This window comes from Pinus tabuliformis, chromosome 2_2, assembly GCF_031772625.1.
Source record: "Pinus tabuliformis cultivar Carrire ecotype Pingquan chromosome 2_2, CPIR1, whole genome shotgun sequence".
NCBI classification, from domain to species: domain Eukaryota; kingdom Viridiplantae; phylum Streptophyta; class Pinopsida; order Pinales; family Pinaceae; genus Pinus; species Pinus tabuliformis.
Genome location: NC_142300.1, coordinates 694,159,747 through 694,179,360, shown reverse-complemented (window position 1 = coordinate 694,179,360; position 19,614 = coordinate 694,159,747). Strand labels below are relative to the sequence as shown.

General features: G+C 34.7%; 1 pseudogene; it reads right to left on the bottom strand.

Moving 5' to 3' along the window:
- Positions 1–1,506: 1,506 nt before the first annotated feature.
- Positions 1,507–4,105, bottom strand: LOC149194570 (AAA-ATPase At4g25835 pseudogene; annotated as a pseudogene).
- Positions 4,106–19,614: the final 15,509 nt, after the last annotated feature.

Genomic DNA, 19,614 nt, shown 5'->3' with positions numbered 1-19,614 from the left:
ATCCCAAACTAAAGAGTAGGAAGATCCATATGAGCAAAGATTTAGAAGAAAGACCAAGTAAAACAAATAGCTAGCGCATCTCAAATATACCACATAGAAGACCAATTGGTAGAGCTAAGATCCAAAAAAATCCCATGATTAACCAATACCAAACCAAAGGAGCGAGAAGATCCACAGGAGCAAAGGTTCAGAAGAAAGACCACATAAACAACCAACTAGTGTGTCTCAAATAAACCAACAACTAGAGTGGAAAACAAATTGTTATTAGTGTACCTTGAAAAAAAACTAGAAGAGATCCTTGATATCATCTAAAGTCAGGAGAAAAATTGAATCTAGCTTAGATAATTATGCTTAGACATATTTCACCCAAAAACACTATCAACTACACCAACGAAGGTTGTGATTAATCAATCTAGCTTCACACATGTAGCCAAGATTATCGCCCTTATGAATTTTGTGGCTAATGCTTCCACAATCCAATCTTTTATCCTCGATGTCTACTTCTCACAAAAGTTGTCATAGAGATTTTGAGGTAAGCATATTCTCTTCCAACGAATATTCTGTAATTTTCCTCCACCATCCTTATAGAAATTATGTTGTAGATTTGCAATTTCTCATGAAGTTTTAATCAAAATTAGAAGACACAAACCTACTCTACTGCTTTAAGGAAGTTAATTTAAAATTTAGAACAAAAATTTTAAACATGCAATAAGAAATAACAAACATGCACACAATATTTTTCTTGGGAAAAACAATATCCTAAAAACCCCAATGTCTATCTCCATTAATCTGATGAATAGAGGCATATTACAATTTCTTTGCTCAATTGAGCACAACCTAAGTGAATAACCTATCTCTTTTCTCACTGACAATCTCTCACCTAGACTCTACTTGAGCCACTATTTCCTTGCGCAACTCCTTGAGAAATTAGGCCCTATTATTTAGGATATTTTGGAAAATGGATTGTGCAATTCCCAAGGTTGATCATTTGACTACATGTAAGACTAATACACTCAAGACAGTCTAGAAGTGACATTACAATACCTTGGAATCTCCACCATAACTAGGGAACTCGAATTCTCTGGATGCACTAGTTATTTTGGGTTGATTTATTGAGTAAACTTGGTGACACAAGTCATGTCACACAAGCTAACTACATCCAAGTTGTTTATTGAAGAGGAAATTCAATTTCTTTCAATTTAATCAAGGCAAAATGAAATTGAGAATTTATTGCTGCATTTTTCAACAATCCTTTAAGTGAACCTAATCGATGCTTTCCATGACAGTAAGGAGTTCCAACACAAAAGTGTGCTAATAACAAATAGCATTCAAAAAAAATGAAACAATCAAAAAACAAAGATTACATCACAATCAATGGAGACCTCGAAAAATAGTCCAACTATGTTACTGTCTATCAACGTTCAATGAAAGTGCCTCCTTTGCTCCTCTCACTAACGAGACATATGTTGTGCTTAGTTGTTGACCATCAATTGTTGTCAACCTCCATCACTCTGCTTCCTTCCTGAGGAACCCATCAATAAAATTAGGCAATCCCTTATCCTTTACTTTTACCTTTTTTAAATTTTAAGACAAAGAATTTATTTTATCTTAAAAAATTGTTTTAAAAGCCCCCTCTACATAGTAGTGTAGAATCTAATGACAATGAATTGATGTTTGGGAATTCTTACTAGGAAAAGTTGTTGCGTTCTTCAGTCAACTACCCCCAAAAAAACAAAGAGCTAAAAAAATTGTTTTCTTTATATACAATAACGTGAATGGTAAGTGAAATAAAAACCTTAATATATGCGCAATATGAGTAAGATAATAATATCCTACAAGTTGGTGGACTTGCCACACTACTAGAGTCAATTTTACAAATCTTAGATAATATTGTTTTAAATTGATATGATTTTATCTTAATTATTAATTATCTTAAATATCATTCTCACCTAAAATAAAAACATTTACAGCCTATGTATATATAAAAATACATTAATTAATAAAATTCAAAAAGATAATATTGTAAAAATACATTAATTAATAAAATTCAAAAAGATAATATTGTAAAGTGTATAGAAAATCTAAAGAAACTGCATATGCCTGAAAGGGGTTGACAAAGAAACCAACGGTTGTCAAGGGTCTTATGAGAGAGCGATACGGTCCTCCCCACTGGATACTCCATCAGAAACAAAGGTAAAGTAAATATATCTTCATGGATGACCAGTAAAGTAGTTTGATTATTTCATGGATGACCAGTAAACACTATCGATAACCGTCACCCAGCACATACATCGTCACCCAGCACATACATCATCAGTTTGATAAATTATTATTTAATGAGTCAATGTTACGAGCGAAATTAGGAAAATACTATTGGCAAATCCTCCATACGGTATATAAAGAAGAAATCAATTCTCTACTCCCCATAATTAAAAAAATTGAAACCCAATTTCAATATAGACTACTAATATCTATTAATTTTTGCATAATGATATTTAAATGACCATTTAATCAATATCCGTTCCATGGTTTAATACATGACTTTTGAAGCGAAGGATCCTACCACAGAATTAATTTTTTATGGCATTATAAAATTAAGATTGAACGGGTAGATTAACTGCTTTACATTAATACAGAAAGCTGAGAATCTTGTTAAACCTATTTAAGTCAATCCATCATATACTTGGATTTTGAAGAACGTTTCGCCTTCGTCTGCGTGCTCTTCTTCATTCGTGGAGTCTGGACTCACCTCATCTTGAGTTATCTCTGTTGTCTCTTCTGTTCCTTTCTTCTCTTTACAGTCAGTTGCAGATTTCGACTTAACCCGATCATTGAGTGCCGAAACAACTGCATTCAAGGCTTTGAGAGGGTCCTCCAAATGGCTTATCAGAATTTCGGAGATTTCTGCAGGAGTCATTTCGGCTCCAGTCTCCCTCATGCTCTCCTCCACGGCAGAAAAAAGTGGATGGTCTTCAATCTGCAAATAATTAAAGGCAAGAGATTTGAATTGAGAGAAAGTGCAGAAAGAGAGGAGTATGTGCATGTCCATCCTTCCAGATCTTAACAGTGCAGGGTCAAGCCTATCCTTGTGGTTTGTTGTGAAGATGATAATTCGTTCCTCGCCACAGCAGGACCACAGTCCATCCGTGAAGTTAAGGACTCCCGAAAGAGTTACACGGCTTCCGCTTTTATGTTCATAGGGATTCGGAGGGTCGGAAAGCCTGTCCCTTAGGTCGAGCGAGCAGTCGATGTCCTCAATAACAATGATGGATGCGTTCTTGATTTGCATGAGCAGCATACGAAGGTCGGAATTGTCGTAAACCTTTGTGAGCTCCAGTTCGTACACATCGTACTTCATATAGTTAGCTATGGCGGCCACGAGACTAGATTTCCCTGTTCCAGGGGGTCCGTACAGAAGGTATCCTCGCTTCCAAGCACGGCCGACTCTGTTGTGAAACTCCTTTCCTTTCTTGAAGCAGTCGAGATCCTTTATGATTTTCTCCTTCGTCGTCGGATCGAGGGCCAGAGAATCGAAAGTGGATGGATGCTTGAACGGAACACCGGTCCATGATTGCGTATTGGTATGGATGGTTATGCCGCTGTTCTGTTTCTTGATTTCAGCTGCACGTCTAGCAATATGATCAAAGTAGGTACACAATAAGCGCCTGCTCGGCTTCTCTATTTTTAGGGAAAACCAGCGCCTATCGATTGGATTTTCAGTACCAACTTGTTCAACGTGGCGAGACCACCAAACTGTTGCTCCGTTGAAGGATTCCTGTATCGTCTCCCCGGAAGCCGGACCAAATTCCGCACTGTTCGTTTCCCCGGCGCGAAATACTGTGAGTCTTCGGACGTCCTCAGTGGCGTCGAGGGTGGGTAAGTAGAGTTGCACATCCTTGTATACCTCATTTGAAATGACTCCATCATTCCCAATGTATTGTTGAATGTCAAGTTCGTAATAGTTATTGAAACGTTGCTGAAAACGGGAAACCCATTGTTTCAGCCATTGCCGCAACTGTGGAGGCAAGAAGTTTTGGAAGAGAGACAAGAGACTAATCCATACCCAGAATTGTGAAATCACGTGATTTATCCTCAACTGGTCCATCCTCAATCACGTGATACTTGGTGACGCTTATTGTGGTGGATTGTGATGGTGCGACAAGGTTTTATATGGATCCAAGTACTTCGGTTTGACACCGATTCCCAATCGGCGTAGTAGACATTATGCTTCATAGTTTAGACCAAATAAACCAATTTTTCAAATAAACAAAAATAAGTCAACTCGTCGCCGGTCTTTCGCAACACGTTTCACTTCGGTCTAACGTTCTGACTACGCCAAGACGGTCGTCTACAATCTAGAAGTACGATACTATTACTTTTCCAAATTGAAAAGTAACCCTATTACTATGCTAACTACACTCAATTCGATCCGGAGTGGAAGATCCATTGGCTTTTTAAGATCCACAAATCATAATTATTTAAGGGTTTTGATTTAGATATAGTCAAAAAGGTTTTTTAAGTATGAAATTTAAGTTCTACATCAATTTTATAATTTCCAAATCCCTAATTTATTTATATTTAAAAAGTACGATACCAAAATTGATAATATAAATAAGAAATTTGAAAGTATATAAAGGATTCTATATTATTTATTGAAACGCTCAAATAATATATTCAGTAGATGAGTTTGTTAACGATAATGAGCTCCAAAGCCTAGTTCTTATATGGTCTTTGAATTCTTGATGTGTGAGTAATCTCATGTCGCTTGAGGGAGCAAGTAGCATTAAAATAAAAGTGTTATCAAAAGGAAAGGATCTTCATTATTGCTCGAGTGTTTTTGATAGTATAATTTTGTTATGGATGGATGAAAAGAGTGATGGAGAGAGTGGTTTCGAGGTTTTATTTATAGAGGGAATAATAGTGAAACATCTTTAACATTATAGTAAAAATGGTTAGTAGTGATTAACAAATCAAGGCTAAGGCTAGCATTTAATGTTTAGAAATGTTAATATATAATGACTTTCTCTGGTAACAATTCCAACCAACCAATTCTAGGTAGTCTTAAGTTTGGAAATAACATTCTCGTATAGCTTAATCACAAAAACCCTCAACTTGAGAGGAACCATTAACTCTTCTAACCTCCTCCATACCTTGTCCCAAGGAACTTTGTTTAGTACTTTTATAAAGTCAAGAAAACAACAGAAGAGATCAATTTTATTATTATGACATTTCTCAACAATGATTCTAAGAGTAACAATGTGGTATATAGTTGAGTGATGACTCCTAAATCTGGCTTGTCCTTTAGCTCTTTTACCATGGTTTTCAAGCCAAAATGAGCCCATACAAATTGGTGTTAATGCAACTAATCATAATGGTCCTATAATTAGGGGGAATGTTTTTATCTTCACTTTCAAAGACAGGCACGATAGGGCTTTGCATCAAAGGCTTGGGGAAGCCTTGCTTCACTGGCAAATGAAGATTTTGTGTATACAAGGAATGAAAACAAAGCTCCCCATTTTGAAAATTCTAATGCGGTAGCCTTCAATATCCCTAGCTTTCCCATTGGTGAGTTTCTTAATTCCAAAATCCACATCTTCCAAGCTAAATATATCCTCCTATGTAGAATTATGTTATCACTACAGCAAACACCATCCAACATTTGTGCAATCTCATGATTTATCCTCGACTGGTTCATCCTCAGTCAAGAGGGTTCCCATGGCATCAAGGAAATTATAAAAATACTTAAGATAGATATCCATGTTCTTTAAGGGGATTCAGTTATTTTCTTTCATTTTAAAAACAATCATTTCCCTCCAAAACTTTCTAGGTTCAGCTCTCGAAAGGTGAATAAGATGCTCTTGCCTCCTCTTTATATAAGATATTTTCTTCCTTTTGGTAAGATCTTTGTACATATATATTTTTTCAAGCATTGTGATTTCATTAGGAGCATCTCCCATCACTTTCTTAGAAATTCTATAATCGTTATCATACCAAGAGTTGGAATTTCTATTATTATTTTTATTAGATAACTCTATAGGGAACATGGTAATGGTAGTGGAAAGGGTTGTGGAAAGGGAACCATAGTTTTACCAAGTTAAATCCCTTTTTAAGTCCTTTAAGGAGAGATCCATTTTGTTACTATCAAAACAAATGAATCTTTGATTCTCATAATTCTCATGCATGTAACTGGTGTGCATGTCAAGGTTTAGTGTTAATGTTAGAGGTATATGGTTACAATCAGGCTCATGGTCGGTTAGAAGGTCAAGAAGTACAATATGGTTGAGAACATGAGAATCAGATATCACATAATCCATCACACTACCACCAAGCCCAAGAATACAAGTTATTTGGCCAAGCGTTGGCCACTTATTAATTCTATTACAAATTATAATGTCTTCAGAGCTATAAGCTTGATTAGCTTGGTACAAATAAGTTCTCAATTATGTATTCAAAATTTATTTTGCATCTACTTGCTAAGTCAAAGTCCTCATTTAGCGAGAGGGGATTTGGGTGAGAATTATTACATAGAAGAGTAGCTTGGTTAACATTTGCTCAAGCATTGAAGTCCCCTAGCAAGAGGATATTACCTTCATTCCTTAGACTCTGATCATGTTCTAAGGTATTGAAGGGGAATTTCTTCTCCAGGTTTTTTTCTTATAGGAGGTAGAGTTGATAGGAGCAAAAAAACAAATTGTGAAATAAATATTATTGGTGTTAGAGTCAAAAATCTCAATCCAAATGTACCAATTCATCGGGTCAATCTTATAAAGCTAAATGTGAGAAGTTTATATATATATAAAATAGGTTATTTCACCAAAACCTTTATGGGAAAATTTCTTTTTATGAGCTAAACAAAGAATGAATCCATCTATATGGGAGACTTTAGATTCATCATGTTGCCAAGTTTCAACTAAGAAAATAAATTATAATACTAAATTTAATAGGAATTTCTATGATATATAAAAAATATATATATTATAAATGAAAATTTTTAAATAATATATTTATTAGATGAGTTTATAGAAGATGATAACTCCAATCCCAATCTTCATATGGTCTTTGACTTTCTTGATGTGTGAGCAATCCCATGAGATTTGAGAGAGAAAGTAGCAAGAAAATGAAAATATTCCGAAGATTAGAATCGTACGGCTGAAATGGTTTTGATACAATAACTTTCCATGGATGGAGGGAGAGAGTGATATCAAAGGTTATTCATAGGACTAAAACAATTCACACTATAGTCAAAATAGTTATTTTTACTGCTTATATATGAGGACTCGTTTCCACAATGCTTATATATATTTTTAATGTGAACGCTAGATTCAAAGATAACTTTTAACAATAACAATATCCGGCATTGCGGACAACAGTTATAAGGATATGAGAGTGACATTGTCAATCCCAACAACGACTAGAGACGTAGAGACCTTATCTCATGTTAAATATTTATTGTCGAATAGACTTCTTGTTTGGTGTTATCGTAAGTGAAAAGCATGTTACATGTCAATTTGTCTCTTACTGATTAGAAAGCTACCTGACATCTAAAATTTGACCTATTTGCATCATAATGGATGCTATTCGGCCATGTGCAATATAACAGATTATATATATATATATAACAAAAATGTAATTGAATTCTCAATTAAACTGAATAATATTATTTTAAATTTATACATTAATTTTTTTTATAAATTAAGATATTTATGTATTTTTTTTAATGGCATGATATTTTAATTTTGTTTGAATTTTTACTGGGATATATGAGGACTGGTTTCAATAATGCTTAATGCTTATATATATTTTTAATGTTCACATATAATGATGTTAGATTAAAAAAAAACAAATTGTGAAATAAATATTACTAGTGTTAGAGTCAAAAATTTCAATCCAAATGTAATTGATGGGTTTATTTTATGAAGATAAATGTAAGAATATATATATATATATATAATAGGTTATTCCACAAAAATATTTATGAGAAGATTTCTTGTTCTGAGCTAAACAAAGAATGAATACATCTATGAGGGGATCTTATATTCATCATGTTCCCAAGTTTCAACTAAGAAGATAAAAATAAATGAATTATAATACTAAATTTAAATAAGAAATCCTATCATATATAAAGAAATATATATTATAAATGGAAAATTTAAAATAATATATTTGTTATATGAGTTTATAGAATATGATTAGCTCCAAAGCCCAACCTTCATATGGACTTTGAGTTTCTTGATGTGTGAGAAATCCCATGTCATTTGAGGGAGCAAGTAGCATGAAAATGAAAGTATTATGAAGAGTAAAGGATCATATTGCTTAAGTGATTTTGATACAATAACTTTGCCATGGATGGATGGAGGGAGAGAGTTATATCAAGGGTTATTCATAGGGAAAATAAAGGCTAAAACCATTCACACTATAGTCAAAATAATTATTTTTAATGCTTATATATGAGGACTCGTTTCAATAACTATTATATATATATTTAATGTCCACATATGCCAAAATGAGCCCATACATCTTGGCTTTAATGAAATTAATCATAATGGTCCTATAATTAGGGGGAATGTTTTTATCTCCACTTTCAAAGATAGGCACAATAATACTTTGCATAAAAGGCTTCGGGAAGCCTTGCTTCACTGCCAAATGAAGATTTTGTGTATATTGGAATGAAGACAAACCTCCCCATTTTGAAATTCCAGTGTGGTAGCCTTCAACATCCCTAGCTTTCCTGTTGATGAGTTTCTTAATTCCAAACTCCACATCTTCCAAACTAAATATATCCTCCTCTATAGAAGTATGTTATCATTACGAAAAACACTGTCCAAAATTTGTGCAATCACGTGATTTATCCTCGACTGGTCCATCCTCGATCACGTGATATTTCGTAATGCTTATGCAATATTGTGGTGGATTGTGATGGTGCGAGAAGGTTTTATATGGATCCAAGTACTTCGGTTGGACAAAGTTGATACCAATTCCCAATCCATGTAGTCTAATGTGTCGACTCTAATCCAATGATGACACGATTTTTCAGTAACATATTATTTCCAAATCCCTAATTTATTTATATTAAAAAAGTAAAACTCCAAAATTTATAATACTAAATTTAAATAAGAAATTTGAAACTATATGGAGGATTATGTATTATTTATTGAAAGGTTAAAATAATATACTCAGTAGATGGGTTGGTTAAATATGATGAGCTCCAAAGCCTAATCCTCATATGGTCTTAGATGAGTTTGTTAAAGATGATGAGATCCAAATCCTAATCCTCATATGGTCTTTGAATTCCTTAATGTGTGAGTAATCCCATGTCACTTGAGGGAGAAAGTAGCATGAAAATGAAAGAATTATTAAAAAGAAAGGATAGTCATATTGCTAGAGTGATTTTGATGGCATAAATTTGTTATGGATGGATGGAAGGAGAGATGAAGAGAGTGGTCTCAAGGCTTTATTTATGCAAAGAATCATAATGAGACATTCTTCACACTATAGTCAAAATAGTTATTAGTAATAAAAAAATCAAGGCTAAGACTAGGAGCTAAGGTTTAGAAATGTCCACATATAATGAATTTCTCTTGCAACAACTCTAGCCAAACAACACTAGGTGGCCCTAAGCTTGGAAATCACATTCTTGTGTAGCCTATTCACAACAACCCTCAAATCGAGAGGAACCATTAACTCTTCTAGCTTCGTACATAGCTTGTCCCACGAAACGATGTCGAATACTTTTAAAAATTCAACAAAACAAAAAAAGATATCAGTTTTATTATTATGACATTTCTCAAAAATGATCCTAAAAGTAACAATGTGGTCTATAGTTGAGTGATTACTCCTAAATATGGTTTTTCCTTTAGCTCTTTTACCTTGGTTTGCAAGCCAAAATGAGCCCATACAACTTGGCTTAAATGAAACTAATCATAATGGCCCTATAATTACGGGGGATTTTTTATCTCCACTTTCAAAGATTTGCACAATAGGGCTTTGCATCGAAGGCTTGGGGAAGCCTTGATTCCTTGATTCACTCCCAAATGAAGATTTTGTGTATATGATGAATGAAGACAAACCTCCCCATTTTGAAAATTCTAGTGTGGTAGCCTTCAATATCCCTAGATTTCCCATTGGTGAGTTTCTTAATTCCAAATTCTACATCTTACAAACTAAATATATCCTCCTCTATAAACATATGTTATCATTACGACAAACACCATCTAAAATTTGTGAAATCACATGATTTATCCTCAACTGGTCTATCCTCAATCACATGATATTTCATAATTCTTATGCAATATTGTGGTGGATTGTGATGGTGCACGAAGGTTTTATATGGATCCAAGTACTTCGGGTAGAAAGAGTTGACACCAATTCTAAATCAATGTAGTCTAATGTGCCGACTCTAATCCAACGACGACATGATTTTTGAGTGACATATTATTTCCAAATCCCTAATTTATTTATATTAAAAATGTAAAACTCCAAAGTTTATATTACGAAATTAAATAAGAAATTTGAAAGTATATAGAGGCTTATATATTATTTATTGAAAGGTTAAAGTAATATACTCACTTGATGAGTTTGTTAAAGATGATGAGCTCCAAAGCATAATCCTCATATGGTATTTGAATTCCTTGATATGTGAGTAATCCCATGTCTCATGAGGGACAAAGTAGCATGAAAATGAAAGTATTATTAAAAGAAAAGGATAGTCAATGTTTCTAGAGTGATTTTGATAGAATAAATTTGTTATGGATGGATGGAAGGGGAGATGAAGAGAATGGTCTCAAAGGCTTTATTTATTTCTAAGGGTCCATATCCCTTATAAATAAAGGGATCTTAGGAGTTTATTAGGACTATCTAGTATTATAAGATATTTGTCAAGGATTTGAGCAAGATGGCCTCACCTTTGTTTGGATTGCTAATAAAGGATTCATATTTCTATTGTACAAATAAGTTTCAAGAGGCATTTGAAGAGATGAAGGAGAAATTGACCACTGCACCAATTCTTAGGGACCCAAATTGGGCCTTTCCTTGTCACACCCATAGAAATCCATCCAACAAGGATCTAGGGGAAACCTTAGGAAAAGTGCAATGTAACTTTACCTATGCTATATATTTTATCAGTAACAATCTATCTAAGGTTGAACTCAACAAAACAAATACTAAAAAAGAGCTCTTATATTTTGTACACTCCTTGAACAAGTTTAGGCATTGCATTACAAGGTACCAAGTTTTTTTACATACTAACGATGCAACCATTAAGTATTTAACAAACAAAATGATGTCAATGCTATGATAATCAGATGGTTGTTGTTATTATAGTAGTTTGATCTAAAAATTATTGACATGCCAGGAAAGGAAAATTTGGTTGTAGATTTTTTGTCTAGACTAACATTGCCTACAGAGAATGGAGAGATGATAGATAATCAGATCCTTAATGAGCACCTCTTCACCATTTAATTACTATATCCTTGGTTTGTTCACATAGAAAACTCCTTTGTTCCTAGGATATTTCCTCCTGACCTATCCTCCAAGGAAAATATTAGAATTGTCAGAAAAGATGTCCCTTACACTTAGATTGGGGGAAATATTTTTTGATTAGGACCAAATCAGATTTTGAGGAGGTGTGTAAGGGAAGATGAGGTATTTGACATCCTATTAGCATGCCATGATGAACCCTTCGGGGGCTATTTTGCTGCCAAGAGGACCACTTTCAAAACTCTCCTAACACCATACTATTGGCCTACCCTACACAAATATGTGAGGAGGTACATTGCTAGATGTGATTAATGCCAAAGGATGGGAAAGCCTACAACAAAGGATGAAATGCTACTACAACCTCAGGTGACTCTTGATCCATTCGAGAAGTGGGACATGGATTTCATTGGACCAATTGCCCCCCGATTTGGAAAAAAGAGATACGTCATTATATGCACTAATTATTTGAAAAAATGGGCTGAAGTGAAGGAAATTAAGGCAACAATAGAGAAGAAGATGGTAGAGTTCTTGAGGGAGAACATATTCTATAATTTTGGTTTCCCAAGGGATATGGTCACTGATCATGGGGCTTAATTCACTTCTAGTTTGATTCAGGGAATCATGGTGAAGCATCACATTAGGCACAAGAAATTTACCCCCTATCACCATTAAGAAATTGGGAAGGTGGAGGTGAAAAATAGAGCCTTGGATAACATCTTAACCAAATTTATTAACAATAGAAAAAAGAATTGGGTAGTTAGACTTGTGGAAGCCACTTTAGCCTTTCACACCACATGGAAAATCACCATTGGGTTCATACCCTTTGAGTTGGTTTATGGAAAAAATGCTTTTTTTTTTTCGTATAATGAGAATACAACGCCCTGATATTGGAAGCACAATTGGACCTAGACATCACCAAAGCTCAACAATAGAGGTTACAATATCTCAATGCCCGTAATGAACTTAGGTTGTAGGATCTCATGCATATTGAGGTAGTCTAATTGTAGAGGAAGATTTCGCATGACAAAAACATTAGAGAAAGGTCCTTCTAAGAGGGTGATTGCAACATTTGGTATGAGTCCATATTCAAGGACTTTAAGGGTAAGATGATGAAAATATGGTTGGGTCCCTACCTGGTGTAAAAGTGCTATGAAAATGGCTATGTCCAAATCAGAAAAATTGACGAGGAAAAAGTTCCATTGTTAGTCAATGGTAAACAACTTATGCGTTACAAGAGACCTATGTAAAAAGTGGACTTTACCCATTCAATAGCCATATATATGAATGTGATTAGTAGAATTAAAGCTCCTAATCCATCTATCCTCTTATCAATGGAGAAAAAGAAAAAAAGAAGAAAAGAGGAAAAAAGAAGGATAAAAAGCCTAGGTGAAAAGCTCCATGAGGTACCATAGGAAAGCTCTTGGATTGAAATCCTCCATGAGGCAGTCCAAGAGTCTTAAAAAACAAGAAAATGATAGAAATAAATAAAACATCCCTGGGTGAAAACCTCCTCTGAGGCCCCTATGGAAGATTCAAAACCTCCTTTGGGGCATGCTACAGGTCTCAAGCAAAAAAGGGAAAAGGAAAAAGAAACAAAAGAAGAGGAGAAAGAGAAAGAGGAGCAAAGGGAGCCCTTACATTATTATTTTTGTAACATTTCCACATCCTCCAAATGAACTCTTTAAATGTACACCATCCCTCCATTAATTTCCCCCAAGTTTTTCCACCATCATATGGCCATCTTCACCCAATTCTGCCTCAGTCCTAAAGTGTTATAGGATTATCTTGTATTGCTACAAGATTTTTCCCAATTTTCTACAGGATTGTGATCGATATAAAGAGAAGTAACAATTCATGGGATTTTTGCGCAAGAGTGTGGTATGGGGCACACAATAGCCTCATTATCCATTTTCCACGCTAAATGACCTATTCTACACCTTTATTCCCACTTCTTCCCATAAAAAAATATTATTTTCACTCCTTCCACCTCTTCCGCCATAGAAAAGGCCTCTTACAATTACCAACAAATTATTTACGAAATATATATATATATATTAAGCAACCCCTATAGGAAATTTTTATCTTAGAAGGGTCTCTATGATTTCTACAAGAATAAACATAGTTTTGTACTGGTATGCACATACCCTACAAGACCACGACTAGGGCATTAGATCCATAAGAAAATAATCATGGAAGAATTGGAGGACTACAATTATGATATTGAGAAGCTACAAGAACCTATGCAAGCTTCTACATGATCCCTATTCACCCAATAAGAAGCAACACGTGATCCACAATGGAACTTGCCCTTTGAAGGACATGTATTAGCAAGCTTCAATCACCAACATTCAAAAAAGAAAGAAGAAAAACTCAAGAAAAAAATGCATGAAGCAAGATAAAAAAAAGGATGATATCACAAAAGACATGCAAAGTAACATCACCCAATTTCAGAAATGCCATGAAAAAAATAAGTGATCAACACATCAACGAGCACCACCAGGTAGGCATAGGTATGAAAATGTTCTAATCTCACCCCTTGAGCACATCGTAGTCTAGAATTTTTGTCAATGCATGATAGACGAAGTTTTGTATGCTAGAAGTGGTGTTGGCACCCATTTTTGTCCCGAATTTTTTGCTTTTCACCCCTATTTTTACTATCTTTTGACTAAAACAGTACTCCTTCCACCTACCCTACCACCTACATCACTACCTAAACCTTGCTCATATATGACCAGAGGTAAATGCATCTAACTAGCATTGTTTTTCTATTTATGATTAAGTTTAAGTGGATTTTGAGTCATATTCTTAATATGCTAACTATCTATTTACGAGTTTAGCTGTGAAGATTAGTGGCAAGATTGGCAAGTCAACACACAGATGGAAAGGATGTCTTTTCATCAACATCATTCTCATTTTCGTACTCAACAGTCGATCCTTGATCTGTACTAAATACAGTCGTGGCCAAGCAGACTCCTTCCACATTCTTTCTTGACTTATTGAAGATCGATGTACACAACTCAAGGAGATTTTTTTATGCCAAGCTTGATGCTTTCAAAGTTGTCGATCTTCCAGATAGGAATAGAAGCATATTACTCTAATGTTACTAGTCAATTATCTCAAAGGGAAACAATTCGTTCCAAGCAAGGAAAAGTCGATTTGAAGCAAATCGAACATGCTAAGATTAGTTCTACTTTGCTACAGATCTCCATAGTTAGATGCATTGTTAGTTTTACATTTGATTAATTGCCTTTAAATGTCGCTGTAATGGATTACAATGCTAGTTGTTATCAAGATACATCGCTCTATATAATTTGTTTTCAAGACTTTATTATGAAGTTATATGCATATGGCTATTTCCAAGTTGTGAACCAGAGCATTTTCCAGCGTGGTTGATTGTGAGTCATGTTTTTAATGCTTTAAATCTCTCTTTTACTACAGTAAGTTAGCTTACTCAGGGTGTGGGAGGGCCCACCACCTCCGGAAATAAGCTTGATTAATCAGTAGGATAATTAGGTGTGCGATTTTACAGTATAAGTTTTCATTGAGTTACAGTTGCAAAAATTTATTATGTGATATCTTAAATATTTGTGGTTCAATTTTCCAGCCTTTATCTATCATTGCATTATAAATCGAATGATTGAAGGATTGTTTTCTTGAGTTGTAGATTGCCAATTCATTACATAGTCCATCCTCATATTTTAATATAGAGTCATACTCTATTTCTTGTATTAGAGCCGAGCATATTCATATTTGTAATTGGAGCATTCATGATATAGGAACATAACGATTTCTGAGTTTTAATGTATGGCATGGGTTCAAATATAAATTTTTGTGTGTGTTTGAGTGAATGATTTATGGTTTGAAGGGTATTAACTGCAGTTGTAAACAAATTCATGCTTGGTATCAATAAATGTTTTGTTCTTCCTTTTCGAAATTTGAATTGTGTGATTTATTTCAAGCAGTGATTGTTTTATTCAAGTCGTATTATTAATTTCAGGCATTATGATTTAATTCAAGCAGCATGATTTAATTCAGATCATTTAATTTAGAGCATCGATTTCAGTCATTTATATATCATATGATAATTTAGTTTTATTTCAGCATGATAGGATAAGTTTGATTTCCATTCCAAGTACAGTAGCATAGAGATTGATTTCATAGCAGTGTGACAACAATTTAATTCCATTTATAAACTTAGATAACTTGGTTGATATTTCATTTTCATTTAAGCAGAAATGGATCAATTTAAGGTTGATTTCAAAATCAGTCTTTATAATAGTGTAAGTGTGATTTGAATGCATTTTATTTATGAACAAGAATAGACTAGTTTGACAGTTTAGGATTTGATTTTGGTTTTCTTTTCAAGCTGTAGCATTTCATTTCTATTTCTCAGAGATTAGGTTTCACTAAAGATAGATGATTGCTTGCCTCTTTCTTTTTAGAATTTGAATTTCATACTTTGAAAGTGAAGATGTTTTACTTTAAGAGTTGTGCTTGGATTGAATTTCATTTAGCCTTTTGTTGTCCTTTTGTTGCCAATTTGATTGCAGAAATTTGGAATAGGAAATAGAATGTATTGAGTTAACTTGAATCCTTTTGGATTGCTTATGTTAAAGTGAACAATTATTTTTATGTGGTGAGATGAGTGATAGTTTACTCAATTGATAGAAGATTGTTTCTATCATTTTGTACTTAACGATCATTATCAAGGAAAATTACCTAATCTGAACTTAACCTTGAGCCAAAAACGTAGTACAACTCCTGCTTATGAGTCCTGGTTGACAATTAAATATTAGGAGGTTTAATCACGAATTAAAACTCTCAAAAAAAATTTCGCTTTTTCCGAGGAGTTGTATTTGAGTTCAGGTAAGATTATTATTACAAATCTTCAAGTGTATTGCATGACTCAAAGGGCGAAGAGAGTATGATAAGACGTGAGTGAAGAGCCATGCATCCACTATAGTGGGGTTGCTCCAAAGTCTGGTAGTTTTTTCTTATCTTTGAACTTTTATTTCCTTTCCTTTATGCGTAGAAGTAGAAGTAGGCCTAGAGATAGTAAAGGAAAATTTATTTCTAGTTCAAAATTTCCTACAAATTTTGGTCCAACAACCACACCAATCACTAATCCTATTAATTGGTATGCAAGAATAAAGAAAGAAGAAGGAGGTTTTGATGGAAAATTGGCTTCAAAGAGGGAGATTCTTAATCAAGATGAGGAAACAATTGAACACATTATATTTGGGAGTACGGGAGGAATTGCATTGGAAGAATGTAGAGCCTTGAACCTATACCTTCCCATACACCTCTCAGCCTCCTTTTCCCACTCATTTCATCCACCAAATTGATTAAATCATTGTATTTTAGGGTTTTTTACATGATTTTCTAACTATGCTAAGTGACTGTTGTTTGGTTTAGAATTTTGGTTCAGAGTGTTGCGTTTTCGCAGCCAACACAGGTTTCCGCCGCTGATCCAGGTTTCTGCAGCTCGCACAGGATTCCACAACTGTTTTATTAAACGATATGTTGCAGGTGTCCTCTGAGAAGATGAGCCACATGGGCAAGTTCCAGGGGTCAAGGACATGGTACGTGTCCCTCCAGATCACCCAGAATAGCCATAAAAGCCCGCGGTCAACGAGGAGGCAAATACCGGTCAACAGAAGTGTTCAGCGGTGGCACGGCTTTGTGTTGCTCTTTTTTTGGGCACGTGAAGCTAGGTGGCGTCATCCTCAGCCACGGAGACAATCTAGAAGCACGAATCCAACAGCCATATTCCCCAGATTGAATGAACATGATGACAGTTACCTAGATCCGGGGACGCAAAGGATTCACGTGTTTTTAAATAGCTGGTTGAATAGCATAGATCTCGTTAAAGTAGTTTACTTTTCTCCTTATAAATAAAGCGTCCTTGAATGTTGTAGAGTTAGTCATTTGGTAATCATTTTTGTATGTAATTTTGAGCTCCCCATTGTACTTTTACATTTGTTGTCAATACATGAGAAGACTGTTTTGCATTTAAGCGTATAACTGCTCCTTGAACCGGCTGAAGTAGGCAGAGGGCCCCTGTTTGCTAAAGCCCTATACAATAACCTTTAATTTCCAGCATTTCTTTTTCTTGTTTCATGTATAATAGCTGTACAGATGTCTTTTAAAATTGCTGCATTTTTATTTCTTTTCAACATGTATATTAGCTGTACATAAACTTTGATTTCTGTTGATTTACATTTCTGCACTTTTATGTTCATGACTGATCAGTGTGTTATGCAGGTTTCTTAGGCAAGCCCGGGACAGTTTTCCTTCTTTTCTTTTCATAACTAGTGGCATGCGTGATCATCTTGTCTATGTTGCTGACATTCGTTGTTTTGCAGTTTTGATTTTCCTTACTGTCATTTCTTTAACTTGCATATTTACTTTCTGCTCTTAGATATCAAGTTGTTCATCTATTGATGGTTCCTTTTCCCTAATCAAATAACTTTATTGGGAGCCAAAATATCACTTAGTATAGCTTGATTTAGTTTTCTTTAGAACTCACATTACTTGACTTATTCATAACTATTTCTTACATGATAAATTCAGCTGAAAGGCAAAAGGTTAAGAGAAAGTTAAAGTGTTGTGACTAGTCTCTTTTATGTAGTTTCACTTAGATTTCACATTGCTTAACATTTCATGATATCTTTTCATAGAGAAGATTAAGTTGAAGAGTTGAAATAGTGTGAGATAGTTGTTCTTACTTTTAGTTGGATTTAATATAGATTTCATTTTCATTTTCATTCAGCAGCAGAGATACTGGGCCGATGTCATTAGTCCTTTATTTGATGTCTTTATTTTTCTTCAAGAGTTGATTTTATTGCAGTTGTTGTTCAAGCTTTCTTGTAGAATACTTTTTAAGTTTTTGAGAAATCATTTAGATATCACCACAATCATCCACATTTCACTTGCTTTATTACTTCCATCACATCACAGTAGGAAAGATACATTCGAAAACAAACTTAAAAAGCTAAAAACGACAAAAGACTAAGAAAACGGTTACCTAAGTACATATAGTACACCTCACTTCATCAGCTTACGAGCCCCGGGTTGACATTTAAAAGTTGCAATTTAGACATCACTAAATTGACCAAACATTTTGGCGCCGTTGCTGGGGAAGTGAAATTAGGTAGCCAAATTCTTAAAAAAAAAACAAGAAAATTTCAAGGAAGGAAAATTGATAACATCTCCAAGTATGCTCTCCTCTTGCACTTAATGTGATCTGGAGGATCAGAAAAGAGAAAGTTATTGGTTTAATAGTTTCTTGAGTATGCTCTCTTCTTGCACCTAGAGTGACCTGGAAGATCAGAAAAAGAATTATTAGCCCGACTTGAAGAAAAAATAAAAAAATGACATGCATAGAGCAAGAGATTCTAGGGGAAGGTTTTTAGCTAGAGCCAAAAGTTCGATTTTTACAACTCCATCTACTTCAAGGAATAGACAAGAGACACCTCCATCATCTCCAACTTACACTCCTAGCCCTAGGATTCCTGGAATTCAAGAGGCAGGAGTCGACTCTCCCACACCTTCCATCGAATTTGAACTAGAAAGAGATCCTTTCCTTCCTTCTACAGAGAGACAAATTGTAATTGAAGAAGTAGAATCATCTGAAGAAGAGGGAGAAATTCCTTCTTGTACACCCTTAGTAGAAGAACCAGAAGACTCTGAAGTCTCCAAGGAAACTACCATGATAGAGGAAGGAGCAACTAGATTTGGTAGAGGTAGAGGTAGAGGAGGAGGAGGAAATAATGGAGGAGGTAGAGGTAACATTGGGGGAAATAGGGATGGGGATAACTCATTCGGGTTTCCTATAGTCGATGAGGACTCCCGAGCTACAATGAAAAACATCTCTCCATCTGTCCTCCCAAACTTCCATGGGTTTAGGAATGAGGACCCTGAAACATTTCTATTTGAGTTTGAGGTAGTGTGTCAAACTTATGATTATTTGGAAGACTCTCAAAAACTCAAATTGTTTCCTTCAACATTGAAAGGAGCAGCCTTGAAATGGTTCATGGGATTACTCACTCAATCCATTAGGTCTTGGAATGATATGAAACAGGCATTTTTGGATAGGTACCTGGACTATTGTATGCCCACCAATCACAAGGATGAGGT